Source organism: Falco rusticolus, chromosome 9 (assembly GCF_015220075.1).
Source record: "Falco rusticolus isolate bFalRus1 chromosome 9, bFalRus1.pri, whole genome shotgun sequence".
In the NCBI taxonomy this organism is placed as follows: domain Eukaryota; kingdom Metazoa; phylum Chordata; class Aves; order Falconiformes; family Falconidae; genus Falco; species Falco rusticolus.
In genome coordinates, this window is record NC_051195.1 from 48,244,611 (window position 1) to 48,268,698 (window position 24,088).

The window sequence follows — 24,088 nt, forward strand, 5'->3', positions numbered from 1 at the left end:
CAGGCGGGGGAATGCGGGACGGCGCCTGCGCGCTGCGGGCCAAAGGCTGCACAATGCCGCTCTCTCCCGGGAGCGCTACGGCGCGGCGCGAGGGCCAAAAAGCGCCGCTTGCGCGCGCGGGGGTGGGCGGTGCCTCAAAGGGGCGGGAACCGCCCGTGCCTCGGCCTCTCCCGCCCTCAGCTCCCTCCGCGGGGCGGGCTCCTGCGCCGCGCCCGTCTGTGAGGAGCGGCCTTCGAGGGCGCCGCAGGCCAGCGCCCGGCCCGGCCCGGCCCGGCCCGCCGTGCCGAGCGGGTCCTCTCAGGGCCGCATTTGGCCCCGCTTGGCTTTTCCGTAGCACTGCGTACCGGCGGGCAGGTACTCGTCCCCCTTGCAGTTCCAGAGCCGTCGAACCTGGCTGCAGAGGGGTTAGATGTGGTTGGGCCGAAACGCACAGGCCAGCCCTTTGGAGACATCAGTACCGCAGATAAAAACCTTTATAAAAAGAACTGGGCTAGTTCATAGGCTAGTGATGTGTATAATGCAGGAGGTTGATATAAGAGCTGTTTAACACTGTAATAATTGCCTTTTGTAAGCTTAGTGCCTCGTTACCACTGCAAACATAAGCACCAGCTTGTTTGCAGCACTCAGATCTGAAGAGCAGATCCAGCGTGTACTAAAGTTAGCGGGAGCTTTCCCACGAACATTCAAGTCCTTTGGCTCAAATCTGCAGCATTGCATTAATTCTGGTTTCAGTGGAGCCTGTGACAAAGTTATATACATTAGTCATGGTGTTTTCCCAAATCTTGGTTCTTCAGTTGGTGTGCAGGATCTGTGCAGAGGTGGGTGCTAGGTGGTAAATCCACGATTCTATGAGTATATCCAAGGCAGTTCAGAGTACCGGCATACAAGGGCCCTGACTCCGAAAACTGTTTCAACTTTTGATTCATGATGGCCAAATGGCCAACTTGAAGTTAAGCATGTGTTGAAGCACTTTTCTGGAGAGCAGTGGGGTTTTTTCTCTGAACTGCGATGTCGCACAGAACACATCACAGTCTGCTTTCAGTTAAGAGGGAAGAAAAGGAGACACATGTCATTTACTGGCCCTTTAACACAGGAAGATCTTTGGGCTCCAAAATATTCTAGTGGCAGTTGAGAAAGGAGAGAAAAAAAAAAAAAAAAAGCTGAAAAAAACCCTGTGGTACAGTGAAGCCAAGGCCTTTCTCCAGCCTGGAAGCCTGCAGCCAAAGTCTGGAGAATTAACGCTGTCGTTTAAACTCAGGGAGGTAAAATAGAGTTATGAGACCTGCACAGACCGCAGAACAGCATTAGGAAACAAATCCAGTTAAGTTCCTGTTGCTGATTCCTCCAGATGGTTTTGGCTTAAAGTTTTCATTCTTTTAAAAAATAAATATGAAAAAAAAATGATAGAGCACAAATCAAATCAGCAGTATAACACTATGTATTTATATAACTTTCCTGTGACAGGGGTAGGGTGGTTCTGTTTCTTTCATGTTCATAATTTGCCTCTCTTCTCAACGTCTGCTTTGGAATTTTTTGCCTGATTTTTTTATATATCTGTAGAAAATATATGTATGTAGGTATAAAAATCCTTATATATACTGAATAATACCTCTCTGGGACCTGAAAAATGTGGCCTCCACTACAAATTAACCATAATCCTAAACAATCCTTTAGCCTCTAAGTGTCCTGGATTTTAAAAAAAAAAAAATAAATTTAAAACAAGGTTAAAGTATGATAAACTCCATTTGGCAAACTACTCGGTCACATGCTACTTTGGGTTTTTGATAGCATGGCGCTTGCAGAAAAAGGCAGCTCAGCAAGCATGGGCATTTCTTTGCGACTGCATAAGTGAGTACCTGGGGATTTGCACAGACAGCCCGTTGTCTTTGGATGAAATTTAACTTGCTGGTTATGAGTCATCTGTGAGGGTCTTTCTTGCTCCCCCGGCTGTGCTGCCACAGCTGGGATCAGCAGGATGTGGTATCTGTCCAAATTCGCTCTCTGGAAAAGAGTGGGGCTTGGCAAGCTTCTCCCTCACAAAATATTTCATTCCATTTGATTCAAAATAGCTTGAACTTGGTGACCTGCCAAGTACACTGGAAAGGACACCTGTCTGAGTTTTTCTGGGGGGAGAGCAACTTCCCATAAGGATGAACGATGAACGGGAAAGAAAAGTCCGTGAGTGACTCATTATATGGAAGTAACTGCTGCCCAGATCCCTTTGGATGTCTTTAAGGGTGTCAGGAACAGAGCTGAGGCATTGGGTCCTGGTATTTATACAAGAATTATTTAATTTAAAAAAAGAAAAAATGGGGGGTGGTAGAAATATTTAAATGTATATGGTGAAAAATAAGAAAGAATTTGAAAACCAGAGGATGTTAGTTAGTCCTTACCAATAGTTAACAAAACATGGCCTTAGGAGACCATAAATGGGTCAAGCTAAGAAGTAACAAGATAAGCTCAAGGAGAAGCAAATGGTTAATGAGACTAAACAGAAAAGTACTTGAAATATGTGTGAACAATCCTAATTATCATACTGAAAGATCCACTCTCGAGTAAAGAGAGCCTCCTACTAACAAAGCTCTGACCCCACTGAACATGGGTGGCGGAGGAAAAAAAAATGCTGTACCTTTAAATGGAGAGGAGGCTTGTAAGAACCAAATTAAGTGTGACTAAATGTAATTGTAAACAATTGTTCAAAGTATATAAAATGTTTTACTGTGTGTTAAGAGGTGTGCCAGCATTGTGGATTTACCACCTAGCACCCATCTCTGAGCAGACCCTGTGTGTAGATTGGCTCTTGGACCAGGTAAAGAACCCAGATTTGGGAGAACATCATGACTAATGTATACAATTCTGTCGCAGGTTCCCCAAAACCAGAATTAATCCAATCCTGCAGATTTGATCCGAAGGACTTGATGTTTGTGGAAAAGCTCCCACTAACTTCAGTACACGCTGGATCTGCTCTTCGGACCTGACTGCTGCAAACGAGCTCCTGCTTATGTGAGTAACAAGGCATTAAGCTTACAAGCTGTGTAAACCTTTGTTTTATGTTTTGGCACAATTAGCAATCTCAGTTAGGACTTTTATTTGCTTGGGCCTCTCAGCAGACAGAGGAAATGCTGAGCAGACTCACTGTATGTTACATCCTGCTCAAGAAACAGAGGGAGGAAGAACTCATGAGAGACCTGCTGCATCTTTTAGGCTGATCTCTGACATACAGCTGTTTGTGTGTTTGCTAATATGCTGCTCTGGGTTTTTTTTTCTAAATCCCAAACACATCGCATTCATATGTTTCTTCTGGGATTTAAAAACAAACACTGAACCTTTTCCAGGTTGATCTTTCTACCTCCACCGTTGCAGTATGAACCTTGCTTGCATCACTGCCAACGTTTGTTCATTTAAAACTAGGAAATCTTACCCTGATGGAGAGCAGGTAGGATTTGATTCATTCTGCCCTGGGAGGGATGTGTACAAACACTTAGCCAGGGCACAAGGGGCCTATGGAAGTTAAAGAACTTCTTTCAAGGCAAGATCATTGAACACTGCATGTATCGAGCTCTATGTCAGCAAAGACCTGTTAAGAAACAGTCGGTGTTCCTGAAGAGAAGGTAGTACTTCACACAGGACTGGAGTCCAGCAGTGTGCTATAGTGTATCATTCAAAGCAGATTCCCCCCAATGCAAGTCACAGCCAAGCTAATGCATAAAGGCTGCTGATTTGAGAGCCCCAGACTGAATCACATGCTCTGACTGCCAGACGTGATGACAGTGTCCCTCTCCCAGCCACTTCAGCTGGAGCAGCAGGTTCTCAGCACCTCTGTGAGTCAGAAGCTTCATTCTTGGCTGGTGCAAATGGTTGCAGCTCTGATGAATGGACAGGTCAATACCATTAGCTCATACCCCTGAGATGGTTTTAGTGAAATCTGAACATATTTATTACTCACTGTAATCTAGAAATCAAGGTGTTTGAAAGTGTTACCATTTGGTTAGAGCATCTCTTTACCATTCTCTCCAGTCTTTGTAAGAGAGCAGGAGGAAAAGTAAGAAAACACACAGGAATCCATTAGGGTTTTAGCCAGCTGAAATCTAGCATGATCCACTATCTGTTAAACTGCCAACTCAGTAGTACACGCTGTTCACAAGCTTGCTTACCTGTGCAAACCACTGTGTTAGCAGCAGGTGCTAGGTCTTTACATCACACTGAATGTGCAACAAAACCCTAAATTTAGGTGCAGCAAGTTTCCAAAGAAACATATTTACTCTGGTCAAAGGTACCCATATTGGCTGGGAAGTTTCTCTTCACTTCTCAAATTCTGTGGTCATGTCCCTTTCTTCTTTCCTGCCCTGCTTCTTGCATACATATAAATCTCAGCTCACTGTATCTCAGCCTCCAGCTCCTCCAAGTAATGCTTCTTGCTACATCCTCGTAAAAGACATCAAGGTCAGACAGAATATTTTGTGGGCTCTTCATGCCCTTCCTCTCCATTCCCGGGGAGGCCATTCATCTCTTGTGTCTCTGGTTTGAGAACTGGCAGTCTGGAAGGTCATTATTTAAATCCACTCTGGACCCTTTATTGGATAGTGGCTGTCTCCAGACCAGCATTTAGATATAATCAAAATTCATATTTGCAAATGAACACTTACAAGATCCTTTTGGTCTTGGATAGCTCAATTCTTTCCTGCCTTCCTGTCAATTACCATAGTGCAGTACCTTTTTGGGGCTTGTAGACATCTTGGCTGCTGGGTTCCCCGTTTGGGGGCTCTGCTAAACCTTTTCCAGACGAAGAGTGAACACTGAAGAGACAAAGGTCCCATAGGCACTGACAGATTCCCAGCAGTGAGTAGCCAGGCTGGCCTCACCAACTGGTGCATCCAGGCTGTCAGAACTACAAAGTATGAGTCAGAAGAGCTGAGTCCCAGTTCTGGCTTTGCCTATGATTCTCTGCATCATCACATTGCCTCTCAGCTTCCTCAGCTGAAAAACAGGGCTCTTAATATTTCCTTACCTACAAAAGCTGTCAGGAGGATTATTGCATTGTTGGGAATTCCACAAATGAAAGGTACTACAGAAGAACAAACTGCAATTATTGTTTCAAACCTCTGCCCTAGTCCTGTCATCCTTAACTTACTGAATAACACTTAGTCAATTGAGGAAATCCTGCCACTACAGTGAAGAAAATCACTGGTGAAGATGACTGTTGCAATAAGGGCATTTATCCCCTTGTGTTCAACACCTTTCTGTCTGCCACTGGGATGATTGGAGTCATATAATGCCAGACATTGACTACATGCTCTTAAGCAGCGTTCTGTTTGGGCACTATTATTTCTTTATCCCAAACCTGACTGTTATTGAATACATTCTCTTTTTGTAATGTATAATGACACCCACTCTAGGGGTAGCAGCTGCTTGTAATAGGCTCTGCTGGTATGTGAGGTCTCCTGGAGCCCGTGGTGGCTGGTGGCTGACAAAACGGTCAGAACAGAATTTGCCTGCCTTGAGGCATATGGGGCTATGCATGTAGATGTAGTGCCTACAGGTCTGCCCAGAAAGGGAGGACAGAATGCATTGCCCGTGTGGTATTCATGCCTCTTCAGCAGCCTTCTCCACTTGTAACCCCTTGGTAATTTTGAAGTACGAATGCTAACGAAGAGCTCCCCTAAAGCAGGGTACTTCAGTTTTGATGGTGAAACAGGCACTGAATGGTGAGGTAAAGAATCAGAAGCTTACAGTTTTAGCAAAGGTCATAAAAACTGGTGCTCCAGGTTGGTGTTCCCATTATTAAGTACTACTGGGTGCAGTCATGCAAGGCGTTGAGTGTGGCCAGTTCTCACAAAACTCATCCATCCCACAGAGACAAGTATCTCCCTTTTCTGCTTCCATCTACTCTTGTTTTCAAAAGACTCAAATCCTACACTGGCTACCAAGAACAGAGAAGCAAAAAGTATCAGTATTTAACAGCCCTGAAAACCACTGATTTTGCACCAATAAGTTTTTTCTTGTCAAAGCTTATGCACAAAGCTTCCTAGAAGGATGTACATAACAGTGCATAAAGGGGTAGTAGTAGTGTAATAGCAAGGAATAAATACAACCACAGGTGTTAGTTAACAAGGTACTAATTGGGTAACTGGAGGTTCAACATAAACAGACCACAGAGGCTAATCAAAAGGCTTTGAGTAGAATCTAGGATGGTCCTCTGAGCTTGGGGAGGAGATGATAAGAAGCTACTGCTGTTGTCTTGTATTTTATGGAAAAGCTAGTGTGAGGTATCTAACAAGTAGAGCGCTACATCTTGTGTGAAAAACTCATATGACAAAATTGGTTCAGAAACCAAAGATTGCAACTGTCCTTTCCTCAATCTACATGCTTTTACTTTGGGCTAGTTAACTTGTGCTTGAATCATTCTGATTTGATTTCATTGTACCTCCTGCGGGGCTTATTCAGAGTCAGCCTGTGCCTGTTTGGCTGAACCGTTATCTAGACTCATTGCCTTGCATAAAGGCAGATTTATGGCTCCCTGGAATACATTTGCTTTCCTATTCCCTTGGAGGGTGCAGCTGGGTTCTTCAAGCACAAGTCTGCAGACCTACAGGTAGGTGTGTGTGCGACTGGTGTGTTCTCAGTTGAAAGCTGATAGTGGTGAAATCTCTGGTGACAGTTTCCCACTTGAATTGTTTTGCCTACTCAGCCTGTATAATGAACACAATTTGGGATGAAACAGTCTTACATCCACCCTAGGTGAGATAAGGAAGTATAAGATGGTGTTGGAGATTGCTTTTGTGTTGCAAAGGTTTGATGCTAAGCTGCTCTTGAAAGTGGTTTTGCAGTGAGGATCAAACTCCAGTTTTTAACTTGTGCATATTCACTGTGAGGGGACTCTGCCCTGCTAGCTTGAAGGGCTTTACGCTCTTGCAGTAGCCCTCCTAGAGCTTCTCTTGCCTCTGCCCTTTTGCCTGCATTGCCCATTTTTCTTGGCCCTCCTGTTGCACTCTGCATGTTGCTGAACACTTTGCATTATAAGCCCCCCTGTTCAGTTGCTTATAGCTCTGCCCAGCGTTACGTTTTAGCCAGCACACCTTTTTGTTGCAGGAGCTTGTCTAAACCGGAAAAAAGTAAAATTTCAGATTATGACTCAGCTGAAAATGAGTCTTTAGAGTGAAAGGTATATGTTGTCCCAAGTGTTCATAATGAATACTCAGCTGATTACTTCCTCCCCCCTCCCTCAGAAAGCTTCAGCCTGTCAGTTTTTCCCAGCCCTCATGCTGGAGTGGCAGCAGTTTTCATTTAGGGGCTCTTTGGTCATGCTCATGATTTGGTGCCTGTGTATGTTGTGGCATTCAGAAATTTATACTCTGGTTATCCATGCGGATCAAGCATGTAGTGGAGAAGGACAGTGTGTTCAAAAGAACTGGACCAGTACTTTTCAGCTGTCAAATGCTTTGATACACGTGTACTCATCTAGAATTGCCTTGAAAATGGGAGTAGAGCAGAATGATGATTAAAAAGTGCCCTGTGCTCAAAATCTGGTCCTTCCCTATCCCCCTGATATCTAGTATCCAGGACACTTGTAGGCAGGGTGTTCAGGTGGTCTTTCAAAGGGATTTCCTTGCTCAGTCTGACAATGTGGAACATACGACTAGACACAGGGCAGGTTTAGTGAACAACAGCTTGTGAAGCATGGCTCTTCCCCTTAAGAAGACCCAGAGTGTACCTTTTTCTTAGTGCTTGCACGCTGTGTCCCTGCAGAGGCCACGTGCTCGGTGTGTGGAGGGCACAGAAGTGACTTGGGGTACCTAATGGTCAGATCAAAAAGGTCAGCTTGCAGGAGGGCAGCCCAAGTCCCACGCCAAGGGTGGGGTTTGGCTGTTGATGCAGATGTAATTTTAAGCAGTGTCTTACAAAGCAAGTACCTCCAAGAGCGGTACAGCTGTGAGCAAGTTTCTAGTTCCTGAATTTGCACAAGCCTTGAACTTGAGTGCAAAGAAGCACTTTTTCTTGGGCTTGGTTAAGGCGTATGTGCAACTTCAGTTTCATACTGAAGCAGCCACAAGCCTGGCTAAGTGGAATTTTCCTAAGCGTCTGTCCTTTTGCCTGTACAAAACCCAATCTTTCTGAATATATCATAGCTCCTGAGAATTTTCAGTCCCATTGGTCACGTTTTTCAAAAGCTAATCTTCTGGAAATAAGGTCTTCCAGTAAAATTGCCTTCACCTTATGGTTACAATAAACTGACTTATTAATTGGCATCATGGCGTGGCTGTCTGCAACAGGCAGTGTGGCAGCCTCTGCTGGCATATGTGTCCACAGAGAAAACCTGTAACTACTTCTTATTTTATGTTGGCACTCAAATGTTTCCCCTGGACTCGTTTATTTTCCAACGGTTCTATTTTTTTTTTCCCTTTCTTTTGTGCTACAGCAATTCAGTCAAATTTTGGGTTATAACTTTTTTTTTTTTTTTACTTCTGTTGGATTTGTGGATTTGCTTCAGGATATAGGCTGTGTTGGTCTGATATTTGGAAGTGTTTGTTACAGTGCTCATGTTTGTTGATGCTTTTATGGTGGATGCATTTGTAAAATTCATGTTCTGTTTTTATTGTATACATTACATTAATTTTTGTTGTTTTCAGCGGTTGAGTATTATGAAATGCACTAACCAGTGCAAACCATATCAAGTTGTGGGTTTTGATGGATTTTTTTTTTTTTCCGCTACAGCTTGCATTGGCGGCATTCTATTTTTATTGCAGCTCGTATTAGTTCTTGCGTAATAAATGTGAGAGCGCATTACCCAATGCAAACCGCCGATTAAAAAAGAAAAAAAAGGTTGTGGGGGTGTAGGGGTGTGTGCAAGCCAGCTCCCACAGTTGTGATTTAAAACTCGGTCTCCCACAGCACGCGTGACCCTGCGTGGGTTTCAGCGGCGGAGCTGCGGCAACCCGCACGGTCCCAGTTGCACTTTTAAGGGCTCTTGTTGTGCCTTTAGAGCCCGAGAGGCGCGACGGCGGGCGGAGGGGGGAAGCCGGGGTTTTCCCCGGCAATGTCTGCCCGGGGGGACCCACCAGCCGCCGCCCCCCGGTGGGTTTTATCGCCCCGCGACCGCTCGGCACCCCGCCGGGCGTTTTTCCCGCCGGGGGGCCGTGCTTGCCCGCCCCCGACGCCCGCTGACCGGGGCATCACCCCTGCTGTTTCTCTCCCCTGCCCGCCGGTCCGGGGAGGGAGCGGGGAGCCGAGGGGGGGGACACCTGCCGGCTTCTGGGACTTGTAGTCCGGTGGCCAGCGGCCGCCTCTCCCCCGGCCGGGCCCGGGACTACCGTCCCCACATGGCCTTGCGCCCCGGCGCATGAGCTCTTGTGCTCTGTAGTGCATCTATTATACTGCCTTGCCGAGGATAAAAAGAAGAGCAACTGGAGGGACTATAAGGCAAACGTTGCTGGAGCTGCCGGGGCAAAGTAATCTATTTAATCTTTCCCTTTATTTGTTAGATGCTTGGGTGTGCATTGCTAGCACTGGGCCATGGTTTCTGGAGGGAGGGGGGCCGGGGAAGAAGGGGAAGGAAAGCAAAACCCACTTGGGAAAGGCCAACGCTGATTATTTATTTTTTTTTTTTCCTTCCCCTCCTCTCTTCTTCTGCTCCTTCTTCTTGCGAGAGCCCCGCGTCGCTCCCCGCGGCCCCGCAGCCTTTGTGCGCCGCGACAATGCAACAAAGCGCGGCGGGGCTGGCTGCAGCCTGGCCATTGATTTCCTCCCGGCCCCGCCGCTCCTGCCCACCCTTTTCTTCTTCTTCTTCTTCTTGTGCCGCTTCTTCTCCATCTTCTGCTCCCCCCTCCCTTTCTCGCCGAGCGCCCGAAGACGCCCCGGACGGGCGCAGCCCCGGCCCCGCGGAGCCCCGCGCTCTCACGCAGAAGGGGTTTTCTTTCTTTCCTTTTTTTTTTTTTTTTTTCGGGTTTTCTTCTTCTTCCCCCTCTCTCGCTAGCTTTCCCTCGCTCGCTCTCTCTGCCCGCCATCTTTTGAAGGGGAAAATTAGGGGCGAGGAAAAAAAAAAGAGGGCTGCAGGCGCCCTTAAAAACAAGAAAAAAGAAAGAAAAAAAGGGGGTGGGGGGAGTGCTTTAAAAAAAAAAAAAAAAAAGCGGGGGTGTGTGGGGGGGAGCAGGCAGCGGGAAGCCCCCGCTCCCGGCGGTGCGCGGCTCCCCGGCGGCGGCGGAGCGGGGCTCGGCGGCGGCCCCGCGCCCTGGGCGAGCGCCCGGGGCTCCCGGCCATTTCCCGCTGCCCCCGCCGCCGCCTGGGTCGCTGCCTTGCGAGCGGGGAAAAGGGCTGAGCGGGCTGCCTGTGATGCGCTGAAAAGTGCGCGTTTCGTGTTTTGTCCGCGTCCGCATGCATAGATGTGCCTATATGCGTATATACAGCTGCTTCGCTCGTGTCAATGTCTGCTGTTTACCGAACTTTTGCAAATAAATGGAAACCGAGGGTTCGTTGCGTAAACTTGATGTGTTTTATAGGTGTAAAAAGAAACGCAGATCACAGATTTTTATATAGAAGTGTCGCTATAAATAATGCTACCGATAATAAAATGTGAAACTTCAAAACTCAGCTGTACGCTTCCTCCCTTGATACGACTTGTTTGGGTTTTGCACCTCTTGGGCAGAGCATTATTTGTAGTCCGCTTGGTTTCACTTTCAAACAAAGCTGTAGTGTTTAGGTCGAAGATAAGTGTGCGTCTTTAAGCTACATGGTTCAGGCTTGCAGGGTGTTAACACGAAGTGTGTTTCCTACAGAAATTACTTTTGGCAACAAGGAGCATGCATTCTGTAAGGTTCATGCTAAATGTTATGTAACGATTCCGTAGTGTGGATATACCTTTTTGTTGATGTCTTTAGGAATCGAAAGTTTATAAAATAAACTTTTTTGGAAGAGCAAATATGATGGCTTTGCTAATACTTTGAACTTATATATTTTTTTTTTACATCTTAAGTTCCCTGACACTAATAAATAGTAGGTTAGGGGGTAACGCAATTAGCAAAGCACACCTGGTGTTCCTTGCTGGGAATAGAGAAGCATTTTTTTTTTTTTAATATGCTTGTTAGTGTTTTGAATGTGTTGGGTATCTGTGAGTGTGCTGAGGGTGTGTCTCTAAATTAAACTGGAAATTTAGGTTGAAAGCTCCAACTCTTGTCTTTAATTCACGCAGGGATAAGGTATTGGAGAGGACTTGGTGACTACCATATGTGCTGCAGTATATGGATGAGAAGTGCAGAATAAATATGCATCAATCAAAACAAACAAATCCCCAAAGTGATCTGGTTGCTTTACAAGCAAAACAACCTGATCTGTATTGCTTACAACTACCCAACCATTTGAGTGTACTGTAAATGCTAAGTCCTGCCCCTTAATCTGCAGATCACAGCGCTAGCAGGCTGCTGTGTGTCTTATTTTGTTAGTACAGAAGTTTGGGGAGGTTTTAATAATACACTGGGAAGCTCCTGCTGAAACAGGAGTAACTCCTGACCTCAAAGCCTTCCTTTTTGGAAGGAATAAATGCTGAGATTGTGTATTTCTTTCTCTTTAGTCTACACTGGTTAAAAATACTCATTCATGCATGTTCATTTAGTGCTTTGAGACAATGCTTAATAAAAGGATTGGGCAGAGGATAACGGTCTTATTCAGTATTCAACCTAAGCTTGTGTCCTGGTTTCAGCTGGGGTGGAGTTAATTTTCTTCTTAGTAGCTAGTGTAGTGCTGTGTGTTGGCTTTGGTGTAACACGCTGATGCTTTTAGTTCTTGCTACCTAATATTTCTATTAAGTCAAGGACTTCTTAGTTTCACAGGCCTTGCCATAGAGAAGGCTAGAGGGGCACAAGAAGTTGGGAGGGGACACAGCCGGGTCAGCTGACCCAAACTAGCCAAAGAGGTATTCCATACCATGGGACGTCATGCCCAGTATAGAAACTGGGATTGAAGGGGGTTGCTCAGGGACCGGCTGGGCATCAGTCATCGGGTGGTGAGCAGTTGTATTGTGCACCACTTAGTTTCTTTCCTCCCTTCCCTTTGGATTTCATTCCTTTCCCCCTCTCCCTCCTTTTCATTATAACTTTTATTGTTGTTATTGTTCTTTAAATTTTATTTCAACTACTAAATTGTTCTTATCTCAACCCTCGAGTTTTACATTCCTTTCCGATTCTCCTCCCCATCCCTCTGGGTGAGGGGGGAGTGGCGAGTGTCTGCATGGGACTTAATTACCGGCCAGGGTTAAACCATGACAGCTTGATTGTAATACTGTCTTCTATACACATTGCCTATATAGTGCTCAGTGCCGAGACAGTAGATGCTGCAGTTAAAGGCTTTTTAGTTTTAGTGACCTATGCATGCAGAGTTTAAATTGAGAAGGAATGCATGTGCAGTGTAAAGTGTCAGAGGTTTGTTCTTGAAACTGCCTGTGGAGTGTTAGTTCCGTTATCTTCAAGTAAAAACTAGGCTCTGTTGCCTTTGGAAATAAATCCTCTGTCATTTAAGCACTGAGGTGTTTTCAAAAACTTTAGTTCTTGTCATTTAAAAAATGCTTAGAAGAAAAGCATGCTGAAGTCTGATGTTCCAGCTCTGTAAGCATGCTAGGCCAGCAGTGCTCTTTGACTATCCTGTCTCTGAAGAAGGCTGGTTTTGTTAGCGTCTGCAAGCGCAAGTATTTCAGTAGGCTTTACAGCTAGTTGTTTCTTTGCGCTGTTGTAACTGTACTGGGTGCAATGACTTAAATCGCAGTTCTTAATAATCTTGCAAAATGCTTCTTTCCTGAGTTGCAAACTGTGTTTCAAAAATGTTATCCTTCAGTCATCTAAAATGGTGGGGAGTCTAACGGAGTTTCTTAGTATCCCCAAACCACGTCTGCAGGCCAGGGATCCTGCCTGACTGACCTGACGGTCTCTTCTCCAGTGAGCCTCAGTGAGCTGAAGGCAGTACACACATGTAAAGCAGTTTGCCTTGGTGAAGTCTGGGGCTTCCCGTAATTTTTACAGACACATCTTTTAATTGGTACAGATTTTGAAAGATGTTGTTTAATATTAACCTTTTCAGTTAGGGGTGGGGGCAGGCACTTGTTCAGTGGGTTGTGGGTTTCCAGACAAGCACCACTGCACTCCTAGAATCTCACTCCTCCCTGGAGTAATCTGGGAGCCTGATAGCTCTTGTTGATGGCACAAACAACTTGGGAGTCAAATCCCTCTCCTTGGCAGTAGCTGAGTGATGTAGTGAGGTCTAATGTTTCAAAGGCTTAATTACTTTTACAAAATATATTACTCTGTCTACTTTGGTAAGCTATCAGGTGCTTTCAGCACAGACAGAAATATACTTTGCTAAATAAATGAACAAAGAGTGTTTTGCATCTCAGCGTTGTTGATTGTTTCTCTTTAATCCTTGTTGCTCCTTCTCTGCTAATTTGCAGAATTCATTAATCCGCAGTGGGTTTCCCAATCATTACCATGAAATGTATGTTTTGTTTTGTTGTGTGTGTTGGTGGTGTTTGGTTTTGGGTTTTTTAATTGACACATTAATCTCCAGTAATAGCCCAGAACACCGTTGTAAGCAATAGAGTTCTGGGAGTTGGGAAGGAGCCATTGTTTGCTGTGCTGCTCAGTGAGCTGTCAGGACATTTTGGAAGGATGTGTGCATCGAGGTTTTCATTCCACAGTATCTGACTGTGACATTAGTGTGGTTTTGTCAATCGTTTGTGCTTCTTGGAGGTGAACCACTTTCTTTGGGGCACACTAACCAGCTTGTTGCTAAAGCCAGCATTGGAAGGATTTAAATTCTTCTGGAAAGCAGTATGGAAATTCACCGTAACTTGTTGCTTTTTCTACTATTTATTTTCTACTATTATTCTACTTCTTCTCCCATTCTTCCACTTGCCTCTATTTTGGATTCCTTTCACACCTTTCCAGACCTCAGTCTCTTTCTAGCTAGAGTCTGATAAGGTGACACCATCATGTCTGGAAGTATTTCAGCAACATGGATAACCAGGGCAGAAGCAAAGATTTGCCTCTCTCCTTTGCTGAGACCAGGGCTTGACATTTTCCTCTCCACGAGGAAGAAACCCCAACAAAATCCTCTCAACCAGTAACAGGTGTAGCAAAGACAATATGAGGTGAAATTTCTGTGCATGGGGGAACAATCTGAAACAAAACACTGTGGCTGAACTGATTCCATTTAGCCTCAAACTTTGAGATTTAGACTCAGTTCTGATTGACACAGGTCTGCTTTGGGAATGATCCTGTTTGCTCCTCTTTCCATTAAAAAGAGAGAGGCAGAAACAGAAAAGGATTCATATTTTCTTTCCTGGCCTTGAGAGCCTTTGTACTCTTGAAGCCAACACTTGGAGCTCTTCACTGACACAGCCGCACTGATACTCTTCCAGAGGACTTCATGCACTGACATAGGTAGATACAGGAGCAGAGACACACTGTGTGGCTGGCTCAGCTGCTGCAACCAAACCCAACCTGTATTGAAGAAAATGCACGTTTTTTCCTTGTGTAACCATATTTTCAACTGTTCAGTTTGTCCTTGCATAATGCTGTGGAGGGTGCCTGGTTGGGGATCATGCTTTCTTGCATCCCACCAATATGGCCATGCCAAGATAAATCTGTTCCCTAAAACTGCAGTGGTCAATAGGTTTGTCTGTAAGCAAGTGCAGAGTTTGCAGTACAGAGCTGTTTTGCTGGGAGAGGACGTAGCAGCCTTTTTGCTTACCAAGGCTGGTTTAGTAACTGTGCTGTACTGTGTGCTATAGTGAAACCGATACGCTGAGCAGATGTGTGTTCTGTACTGCATGTGCAAGAATTGTGTGTGGGTATAGTGGAGAATGCTGTTTCTTATTGGAAACCATTGCCTTTTTGCAACTTTTCTGTTGGTGCTACAGTTCTGTTCAGGGTCTGTGAAATAGCATTGAAGTGCAGCTCTTCAAGATGCCACATGAAAGAGGATACGCTCCCCCAAGTTACTGCTGGAGTAAGTGCTTGTCTGAGTGTGAGTGTTATGGATCAACCAGTGTGCCAGAAGAGTGTTCCTTTCCTGGGCAGGAGCAAGCCACATGAGAATAAATTGGGATACTTGTGTCCACACTGTCAAGGTTTTATTTCCTTTGACTTGAACTTGATCAATGCACAGGAGCTTTGGGAGGCTTAGTGCTTGCCTGTCCCCGCTGTGCAGGAAGCTAAGCTGTGGGTGCTCTTGGCAGGAGCTGTGTGGCGAAGCGTAGTTCCTCCTGTAAGGAGCCTGTCCATCTGTCCTGAGCAGTTTGTGGAGGGAGCAGTCTTCCTCCTTCAGGTGTGTTTGGCTGTAGGGAACACCTTCCCCTCTTCCCCTGAATTAGCAGCCTCTGCTGCCTGCGTAGAGAGAGGTAATAAACTTTTAAGGTCCCGATTTTTTCCCTTTCTCGCAGAGTGTTTGGAAGTTTAAATCAGATGTATAAACTCAGGCAATGGAAACTGCTTTGATGCCCCCTCAGGGAGCGACAGCAGCTTAAGTATCACAGTTTATTCACACCTCAGCTGACCTGTAACTTCCTTGCATAGCTGAGCAAATTTATGGATGTACCCAACCTTAGCAAAATCAGCGAGGCACTTTTCATCTGAAATAGTAGACTGCATACAGCCTTTTGCACTTGTTTGGCTATGTTTGCTTTAAGTTAACACATTGAGTTATTCTGGGACAGCATGCTTGTTCAAAGACAAGGTGCTTAAATTGGTTTGGAAACAGATAACACTAAGTTGGTGCAACCTGTTTAGGGGAATGTGCATAGGGAATGAGTGGTGGTTGTAAACAGGAGGGCTACTGCAGTGTAACAAGTTAATTTTGGCACAGCTGCAATAATTAACTTGGTGGGTGGGTGTACTTACTATGCCCCATTACCAAGTATAACGTTACTGTGGCTCAGCTAACAAGGAGTATATTTATGTCACGGTAATTCAATCGCTTTCATTTCATTGTTTTCATCCCCTTAAACTGACTTGATCATCATATTTGCATGGGAAAGTTGCAGTGCTATAGCTGCAAACTCAGAACATGATTTAAATCAGTGGCAGCTCATCCGTTCCTGCTACACTTGAAATACTTTTCGTTGTAAAACAAATCTGTTCTTTTTCAAAAGAGTAAATTTAGTCATTTAGATATATAAAAATAAATTTAAAAAATGAGTAGGAGAAAGTGTTGGAGCACAAGAAGTGCACAAGGGGAGGTCTATTGATGAAGAAAGGTATTTTGTCTAATGAATCACTTTGATGGTTCTGCTATGTACAGTGAAATGCTTCTAACAGGTTACCGTACGGATCTGTGCCTATTAGAAGGCTGTCTTCTCTGTTGATGTTTGCATGGAGCTGCCCCTAAGGATAACATCTGTAGCACTTGTGAATTATATTAATAATGCTGATATATGGCTGTGCAGTACTGGTGGTATAAGGCAGAATTGCGGAGTAGGTTATTAAGTACACAGAGCAGAAAACAATCCTTTAAATAGGTAATATGTTGGAATTGAATGTTGTTTGCAAGGACTCTATATTTTATACTTTGCTTAGAATACTTTTTGTACTTAGTTTCATTAAGAGGAGGTAATTTACCTGTTACATGTAGCCTCCTAAATTCAGTTGGAAGTGGAATTTGGCTGTATCTAACCCACCCCTCCCTAGCAGGTGTCATGAAGGACCTCTTGGGTGTTGTGGTCTATCTCTTAGAAACATGTTTAAAGAATACTGTAGTATGGGGAAAGGGATAAGGCAGATGGAAATTTTAGCTTTGCAGTTTCTTATGAGCGTTGTCCTTAATAAAGATCATTGTTTCCAGAAGCCTGAGTCATGGTTAGTTGAACACCTTGTAAATACAGGTTCCTCTGTGTGTTTGCTTTTTTCCTTTAAATTTGGTATAATCATAACACTGAGAAGGAATTAATGTATAAATACATGGGAAAAGACTTTAATTGTAAATAGTATTAGAAATATTCATATCCCCATTTTACAAGTGGGGAACTGACAAGCCTACAGCATGGGGTGTCAAGAACTGAGCTGAGGTGTCAGCAAGCTCTTTTGTAGCTGTCTCTTCTGTAATTCTTTACAGGTGCAGCAGAAGCTTGGAGATGCTCTGCCCAGCAGGGAAGTATTTGAGCTCTCTTCTTCAAAATGCTTAGTGTCCAATAATCTCTCCTCTTCGAAATCAGAGTGCAGAAAAAAGAAACAGTCATGACAAAACCTGTTGTGGAAAGGCTGTGTAATTTGTTTGCTATATGCTGAATCAAAAGGAGTGAGTTTGAGGGGTTTTTTTTCCATGTATTGCAAAAGTACACAGCACCATATGCTGATTAAAAAGGGGAAGGGCAGACTCTCTTTTTTTCAGAACACAAATGTTTAACTGTGCAGATCACATCCTTTAAAAAGCAGAGAAAGAGAACCCCGTGAGGGTGTAGATGTACAATAATCCCATTAGGAGTTGGGAAGCCTGTGTGGGTGTTGCCATGTTATGCTTTAAAGGGTGCACCTGAATGCTTCTGTTGTGCATGTATCATCTGAAACTTGGGTCACTGCCAGAGTATGGGGTGGTGGTTTTTTGTTTGTTTGTTGTTGGTTTTTGGTTTTTTTTAAATATAATTTAACTGAAGTATGGTTCGTGGACTTGAAACTGACAAAACTGATTCCTGGAGTCACAGGATGAATTAGCAATAGTATCATTTGTTGGATAAGTCATGCTTTGGAGAAGGTAGGCTGTAAAGTAATACATGAACAGAGGGGAGTTAGGAGACAGAGCCTTGAAGGAAGTAGGTTATGGTACTGACCTGTGCTGTGATTTTTTTTTATTTTTAGTTTTTCAGACCATTACATCTTGCCAAATTGTGCCTCTTTCCGGGCCTGTCTAAACTGTGCGCTCCTTAGGACAGAAATTCTGTGCATGCTGTACTGTGCTTTGTCCTAGTCAGGGCAGCAGAGCCTCTTGGTCGTACTGCAGTTAGTGTCTAGGCACATCCTAATGAAACATGTTGAGGTGTTTAACCTGTCAATTCATTGCCCTAGCAATCAGTCAGGCTCCAGCTTTTATTCCATCTCTCCACCCCACTTGCAGTATTTGGTCATGAGCAGAGGCTGGCATTTCCTATGATGTGTACTGTCCTCATACAGTGTCTGGTGTGTGGTTATCCTTTCTGTGTGTATCTGTATGGTGTTAATAACGGTGACCAAGCCTGGATGAACCATACCAGGGTGGCTTTTCCCCTCTGCTCTAGTCTATATTTCAGAAAAGTAGAGTGTGTGTATGATGCAGCATTTTAACAGCAGCCTGTGGTCAGTCACACACTCAAACTGCATGAGATGGGAAGCTTTAACTTCTATCTTCTCACTCTGTTAATTCTTCCTTTCTTTTCCTGACTTTCTCTGGTTTGCTTTCTCCCAGAGGATGTGTTAACTCCTGTTTCTTCTTCCAGTTTATCTGCTCGGTAGTATTTGTACCTGTTTCTTTCCACCAGTTTTGCTTCTTGAAGGAAAGTGAGCAAAAGGAACCCTAGGCTGACTTCTGCTGAAGCAAGTATTAGGTTAAGGCTGTTCAGCATAGTCATCCAGTACTGAAATAATTGAACAGCTTCAGCCTGCTTGCTTGTCACTTCGGTGGTGTGTCAGGGATGGACCTGATGCTCCTGGACTTTTAGATGTATGGTTTCTTCTTAGTAGCTGTCAGCAAGTGAGATTTTTTTTTTTCCTCCTTTGCTGCTTGTGTGCTGTGGCAGTATTGCCTGATGGCTGGGCAAGCAGGAATCCACAAATGCCCTGCCACTGAGATCTGTTACAAGCAAGCTCACAGTGAAGGAGCATCAACCTGTCACAATGTTTCAGTCTCCCACTTAGAGAGCAGTTGGAAATGCTGACATGAAGAATGTTAATAAAGGGTGACAGTGGTTCAAACCCAAGTGAGCAAATGCAGTTGTAGTTCTGATTGGTATAAAGCATGGATTTGAATGCATAAACAAGGGTGGATAGAGGTGGAACAGTGGATTCTGTCCATCTATGAAGTTTAAAGTTCTAATAACACATTGAGAGGTGGAATAACAAAGGTGGCATCCAGCAGACTGCATTTGTGCCAGTTCGGAATTTGTGGAATTGGCCAGTCTGAAGAAGTTGTGACCAAGTCTGTAGAGTTTTGCTGTGCCCATCAGCAAGGTTTGAGTTTGGGATAACCAAACATTTTTCCCCTCTTGGCCAACTTCCATGTAAACATGGAGATTTTTCTTGACTAGGCTACAGTTTCTTTTTGTGGTATTCTAGGAAATGCTGTTGCACACCTACTGCTTGTGTAATGGGACTTCTCTAGCTAGGATCATGTTCTGCAGCAGTCCTGCAGTGAGAAGCTGTATCTTCAGGACTGGGTAGCATTGACTAGATCAGCTGTCATAGCTATTGTAACTGCAATGATGGGAGCACCTACAAGTCTGATGAGTCTGAATTAGACCCTCCAGCCCCAGATAACTAGCACTTATCCTCCTCCAGTCATTTTATCTCTCCCTAATAGACAGCAGGGCAAGGGAGTTGACACAAGTAGAGGGGCCAGAAAGTGTGGACAGCTTGAGTTTGTTTCTGTCTTTGCCCAAACCTTCCTTAGAAAGAGATTTATCTTGACTGACCAATTAGTTATGCCTTATAGGTGATAAGCCTGCAGAACCCTGTGGCGAGGCACTGAGCCACAGAGACTGTGCAACTTACTAAGAGGGGAAAGTTGCTTAGCACTTTGCAGGATTGGGCTTGGAGTGGTTACTGAATCACAGAGGGAGATCTAAGTTGCTGTTTGTGTTGTGGTTTATACCATCCTTCCAATGTGCCTTCAGGCAAGTTCCTGCCTCCCCTAGGTCCCCTGCTCCCCCATTTGGCTCCTGATGTGCTGGGAGCTTGTATGGTGTGTGGCTATCCACCAGCATTTCCTTTTTGCCTAATGTCCAAGGCTGCAGGGCTTCTGCTGCACATGGGCTTTTGGGGGACTGCAGTAACCCCAACAAGTGCTAGAAATTCCCAAATAAGCATTCAATGTGTTGCAGTGCACTAGGTAAGAGAGAGCATATGCTCTGAAGCAGGTTCACCTTCTTGCTTTCTCTGTAAACCTTGGAGTACCTGCTGTCTGGCTTCTCTCTGGCTCTTCCCCTGATGATAAGGTGTTGTGGGTTCAGCCCTGTGGGTCATGCAAGGTAATTTCATTGTGTCTCCACCTTTCCCCTCCAGGAAGACATGGCACGAGCAGACTCTGCCCAGGCATGTGATTATCTCAAACACTTTCTTTGCCAAATCTGTTACGAAAATGAAGGCTGAAACAGCCCAACGCTTCTTCTCCATTGCCATTAAGGTATAATTGGTGTATCTTGTTGTGAGAGGCATTTTCCTGTGAAGCACCTACCCATTCCCATCCTATTGATTTAACTCTGCCTTCCCAGAGTGTTGATGTGTAAGCCATCAGCTGCTCTATGTACTCTGAAACCTGTTCATAGATGCTTATTTCAACTCCTACAGCTAAGCATTTGTTAACATTTTCATTATAGGTCACGCAGTAAATTTGCTGAAGTACTTCCTGGAAGATTTTTCACAAGTGCATTTCCCTTTATTTCAGAAATCTCAGTCCAATCCTTACTGCAGAGTCAGGTCTTAAAGCTGGCTGAGCTCCTCCAGTCAGGAATCAAACACAGAGTAAGCTCTTTAACCACTCACACTTTTCCTTCCTCCTTTAGCCTTAACAAAACTGTGTGTAACTCAGGAGCTTGCGCAAAACTAGTGTATATCTGAGTTAAAATTTGCCTCCATGTTTTCAGAGGACCATAAAAAGCAGGGCTGGAAGAAATGTCCAGAGGTCATTCTGTCCTTCTCCCTGATCCAAGACAAGATCAACCATACCTAATCCATTACCAAGGCTGGTTACTTAAACTCTTATCAAAAGAAAATTCAGAGCTATGAAAACGGGCTTGTTATAGTGTGAAACATTGAAACATCACTCCCTGTACTTGAAACTGCAGCCTTTAGAAAGCAGTTGAGCCCTATATGATTTGTGTTGCGGGAGGTATGGGAAATGTATCTAAATTCTTGCTTAGACTTGATGGGAAGGTGCTTTCTGTGGCATTAGCAACTTAGGGGAGAGAGATACTCTGGCCTATAGATCAGGAAGACCTTAATTTTATTTGAGGTACCTAGAGTGTTGTTCATAGAGGTCCCCAGTGCTTTTGTAGTCAAGATAATGTGATTTTTGGGTACCCCTAAGTTTGACGGCATGATACCTTAAAGGCATGAGGCATCTCAGAGCTGTGTGATTTTGAGGGAGCACTGAATATGTATCAGAAATGAAGGTCCTTGAAATTACCAGTTTCTTCTGGCTGATTCTTATCTGCTGGTTATGAACCCATAGGCTTCTTTACTGAGGAAACACCTGCTCTTGTAACAGCCAAGGAGAGACCAAGGGTGGGAAATCCATCTGCATAATCTGATGAGCATTAAACTAACCAAGTCAAAAGCCAAGGAACTGACTTAATCTTTTGTGATCTTTTCCCCTCCCTCATGCAGGGGTAAGTTAAGGACACGGTTGCATCTCCCAGTCTCAGGATGTTACTGCGGCTGTGCTCCAAGTAATGTGCATGAAAAGCAAATCTCTGATGTGTGGAATTAATGACTTGGGAGACAACAGGGGCAGCTGAATGGACTTCCAGAGTGCAAAGCTGCAGTGTGCCATAGGGGCACTCACAAGCCAAATTCCTACTTCTTGCAGTGAAGCCAAGTGCAAAAGCTTTATCCCCAGGTCTTGAGGGGGTGGCATATTGTGATCATATTGTGATAGCGTGCATGTGTCTGCCAAGGCAGTGCTGGCTAATAGAATAACTCGTCTGTCCTCAAGTCTTGGTCTCTAATTGCAGATCCTTTGAGTTTGAAGAGAACATCAAGGAGTAGTAGGTAGTGAAAGCTGCCTGAAGTTCAATTCCTATATAGGACTGTGAAAGGAAAGGAAGACAGAGTAGGAGGAAAAGGAAGACACCCACCAGCTTTGTTTCCTTCGGAGCAGCCTGGAGGAGTGGTGGTGTCGCCCTTAGTTTCTACAGCCATAGAATGAAAGGGGTACAACCCTCAATTAATAATCTTACCTGACTTCAAGGTTGTGTTGAGATGTAGTAGTACTGCGCTAAACCTCTCCTGCAGTTATAAGAAAGTCTGGGCAAGATGATCATGGACCTGCTGCTTCTCTGAGATGGGGAGTAGCATAGATGGCAAATTTGACCAAGCTTCCAACTGTTGCTGCTGTTGGGGGGAAAAAGGGACTAAGTGTCTGCTTTGGTGGTTGCAAGGAGTGTATGCAGGGGAGTAATACTTGGAGCAGTAGCATGGAGATGACTGCTCTAGCTGCCTTGCTATCTCAGTATGGTTCTGGCTGCTGGCTCCATCCTACCTTCAAAGAGCCTTATCACTGGATTTCATGCCTGTGAGCAGTGCTGCTTCAGAGGTGCTGTTTCCCTACTCGCTGGCTAGTTTCACTAGCTGGGGTTCAGGGCTCTGCTCTCGGCTCTGCCGCCAGCTCACAGGGTGGCCATGGGCAGGTCACTTCAACACGATATGATGTCAGAGTTGTGAGCATCGGCTCTTTGAGGTAGGAATGGGGTCTTACTGTGTGCCTGCAGAATGTGAAGTACTGAGGGACCTTGGTCTCTGCACAGCCTCCATGTGCTACTGTAATGTAAATAATAATGTGGAGATAAAGATGAGGTCAAGGAACATCTCTTAAACTTGATAATTTTCCCTGATGGGAAGATTTATGTTGCTGTTTCTGGCTGGGCTGGAATTGTGCCAATTTTTGATCAGTGTCCACGTAACCATGCAGAAATACTATAGCAAGGGGAAGAAAAAAAAAAGTTGTTGAGCTCACATGCTAATATAAAGCTTGCTACATTCTAATTTTGCAATCAAAACAAATACCATCCTGTACTGCACAAACAGCAGCAAGGGAGTGAGCCATCCGTCAAATCTTCGGCGCTGCCAAAGGAAGTGGCAGAACCGTTAGCTGAAGCAGCAGGCTTACTGGCACAGTGCACATTTCATGGGGCTTTATAGCTGCTTTTAAAATAGTCTCCACCACTGCAGACAGTCTGTGGGCTGCATCAGCCGAGTAAAATGTTATCCTGCTAGTACAGGGAATTATTAACATATTTTCTCCATGCCAGCTGTCTCTCCACTGACTGACCCATGCAAGCAACTCAATGAAAGAAAGTTTAAAAAAAAAAACAAACCTTAAACAAACCTTCCAACCTAGCTGGGTTTTTTTGATGATTGGTTTAACTGAAGGATGTGCCAAACCCCATAGCTGTACTGGATGCCACTCCGAGGTTGCAACTTAGCACAAAAGGACAGACTTAAACTCCAGAAAAGCAAGATTTATTTGAGTTTGGGTTTGGGTTTTGCTTTTAATTATAGTCTCAGACTGGGATGAGCAAGAAGGAGGAGAAATGTGCAGTGCAGGAAGCAGTATGCGCTCTTCATGTATGACAGCAAAAGGGTATACTTAAATTTGTAATATCAAAACTGCAGCCAGAAAAATGAAGAACATTTTCTGTTCCTCAGACCTGTAATGCTCAAGTAACAGAATAACTAGCAATTTAAAAATAAATTTAAGAAATTGTTACTCCAGGGCTAAAAAAAAATCCAACCTTATAGAAGGTGCACATGGTGTGCTGTGCCAAGGCTGGTTTTGGCAGTCCTCATTCCAGGCTTGTACAGTCCATGTACAGCGATACTCTGGTTCACAACTGGGATCCCTAGTGATTTAAATAATGATTGATACTAACACAACTTCAGCAATGCTGAAGTGCTTAAACGAGAGGTGTGTGTTTTGATTCTGCTTGTAGTTATGGGACAATCTGTGTAAGCTTGCTTAGTTTTTGTGTGTGAGCCCAAGTGTCCCGTTAGATGATTTGTGTGGTGAGTTGAGATGTCAGATGGTCATGCTTATCACTTTCCCCATTTGATAAATGAGGTCTCACAACTAGTAGATTTCTCAGGCAGGGCTGTGTCCTCTTTGAATTCAGTGTCATACCCTTTGGACATTTCCAAAGTATTTGTACCCTCAG

The 24,088-nt window shown here is 44.5% G+C and overlaps 1 protein-coding gene across 4 annotated transcripts in view; it reads left to right on the forward strand.

Annotated features, from left to right (window-relative positions):
- Nucleotides 1-9,190: 9,190 nt before the first annotated feature.
- BRD3 (bromodomain containing 3) overlaps nt 9,191-24,088 on the forward strand; it is a 44,519-nt gene continuing 29,621 nt past the window's right edge. For 3 of the 4 annotated variants that reach the window (XR_005106104.1, XM_037399509.1, XM_037399510.1), the window contains exon 1: nt 9,191-9,446. The gene's annotated coding sequence lies outside the window, so the exon portion shown is untranslated. The remainder of the gene's footprint in view (nt 9,447-24,088) is intronic. The other variant, XM_037399508.1, reaches the window with a different exon arrangement.